Genomic DNA, 2,431 nt, shown 5'->3' with positions numbered 1-2,431 from the left:
GGGGGGATGGCCACATCGCAATCCCTTCTCCTCCATTCTCCTCTCGGGATCTTGGGCACGCATGCACACACGCCCAGCGTGAGTTTTAAGCCACCAGGTCTGGGAAGCGAACCGCAGTCGACTACATGGGAGTCCAGCGACATAGCCATTATGCTAACTGCTGGTCCTCCCTAATATTTCATTATTAAAATTAGAGACCTGGATATACTATATACTTCTTAGGAGAACTATGTCCTTCCTCTTTACTAAGAAACATTAAGGACCATGGGACAAGTTTGCAGCTTTCCAGAAAATGGCCCGTAAGCCTACTGACTGGGTTTTCAGAGAGCAGTAGCATAGAATATCCAAATACCAGGAAGATATATCCTCCCAATTAATTAACCTATCAGTTGAAATTTAACTTCCAATTAATCTAGCAGCTGAAAGTTAACTTACTTAAACATCAGCATTTTTAAAAATGAAAGTTTGACCTAAGCAGTTAACTATTTACCTGATAATGATTTAGCTTTCCTTCCGCTGAAATATAATTTTAGAAGTGATTAATAGGCCCAATTGGAAGAAAGAGACCAAGAGATCGTATCAGGAAGGTAAGTGCACTTTGGGCAGGCCTAGGTTTTGCTAGATTGCCAAGGTATGGGTAAGAGATGCAGAAAGGGAGAAGGAAACATTTCAACACAAAAGGTGCCTGCTCTGGCCATTTGTCCAGGTGTTCCTGGAAGCCCTTGGTGCTCGGTGGTGGGCAACTCAGTTTTCTCTATGGCCTACTCAGGTATCTGACCTAGAAATTGAACGAATAGTAAATTCTATGAAATGATTACTCCTTACCAACTAAGTAAAGTAAAACTCCTTCAGGCTCTAGCATTCGCAGAGAAGAGGAGATGCAGAGGATAGTGATGCATACAGGAAAGAAAGAACGGTGAAAGAAAGAAAATGTTAGGTACATTAATTTGACAATTTATTTAACCTCTACCAATTTCTTCATTTTTTTCAAATAAAGTAAATGTTTAAACTAGGTCATCTCAAAAAATTTCCATACCTACAAAATTGATTAAGCTCTGGAAAAGTGAGGATATTTGCAACAAATAATTCAAGAAAACAAAACAAAACAAGTAAGTAGTTGAACTAATTTTTAATGTAAAGTAAACCTCTTAAACATCAAAAATAAAACATTAAAAATAAAACATTCTTAGGTCATATTTAATCATCAAAGCACCAAATCTTTGATAAACTCACTAATCACACCAGATGATTGTGTCAATATGTCATTTTAGGTTAATATTTTTAAAAAAGAGTCTATGTGAAAGAAAAGAGATCCAAATTATTTTAGAAAAGTTCTCAATGAGGTTAGATTCACTGAGTAATAATGAATGTCTTGCATAAAAAAGGGTTAGAGAAGAGAGGAGTGTTTTGTTAGTTAAAAATTCCACTTAGCAGTTCATATTCAAATCCTGCTCTACCTTCGTTATTTTTTTTCCTCCATCTTACGACACAAAACATTAAATAATTAGGGAGATATAACACACTAATAAAATAAAAATTTCCATGTGATAGTTATTATTCAGATAGGTAACCAGGTTGGAACCAATCAAGGTTAAAGGACATAATGGCTAGGATTTTCATCTCCCTTCAAATCCCCTAATTTACTTACTCACATGTTTAGCCTTGGAAGGGAAAGACTGGGCATAATTTATAAACCAATCATTTCTGAACTGAAAAATAGTCAAATTGAAGACTGAATTCTGCCACAAAGCTAACAATACCAAGGCCAATATATGCATACATATGGTATAGATACAGAAAGGACTTCAGTGACCTGGAGGGTCACTTCGTGGCTTTGCACAAGCACTAAATTCCCAGGAAAATCTTAAGAAAAACAAAGAAAGGCAGAACTGATGAAAAATTTGAGCCAGAAACACCTTGAAGCAAATCTGCCATACTTAGTGAAAACATAAACCATTCCCCTAGGTGTCACCAAAGGACTTCTGAAGCTACTTCCCATTTCTAGTCTGCATGGCAGTACTCTGACATTGGTCCTACTCATAGGAGACAGTACTGTCTGGAGGAAATCATAAGGTACTGAAACAAGTGGACATGAAAAATAAAGGAAAAGGTTAGCCAAATACTTACAAAGCAAGTTCAAAGTCAGGGCAATTTTTAAAATTGGCAAAAATAATTCGAGTCAATATTTTCTTCCCTCACTTTAAACTTTTTTGGTCATCCATTAGAATGAGAAACTAGAATTCAAAACAATAAATTGGCTCTACTAAGCGTGGGCAGGGCAAGACAATTTATGTAAGTTGTTTCCATAAAAAGGTGTCCACTGAGCAAGAAAACAATCCCATTGGCATTCCATAACCATCGGATATAACTACCCTCTGTAAACAATAGTCTCATTGACTGACTTCTAAAAAAAAAAAAAAAAAAAAGGAAA

At 36.2% G+C, this 2,431-nt stretch overlaps 1 protein-coding gene across 1 annotated transcript in view; it reads right to left on the bottom strand.

Annotated features, from left to right (window-relative positions):
• SLC26A7 (solute carrier family 26 member 7) overlaps positions 1-2,431 on the bottom strand; it is a 169,550-nt gene that overhangs the window by 23,276 nt on the left and 143,843 nt on the right. The window lies entirely within an intron of this gene.

The sequence above is a fragment of the Tupaia chinensis genome, unplaced genomic scaffold (genome assembly GCF_000334495.1).
Source record: "Tupaia chinensis unplaced genomic scaffold, TupChi_1.0 Scaffold000636_1, whole genome shotgun sequence".
Lineage (NCBI taxonomy): Eukaryota > Metazoa > Chordata > Mammalia > Scandentia > Tupaiidae > Tupaia > Tupaia belangeri.
The sequence above is the reverse complement of the archived record's forward strand: the minus strand, read 5'-3'. Positions and strand labels throughout refer to the sequence as shown.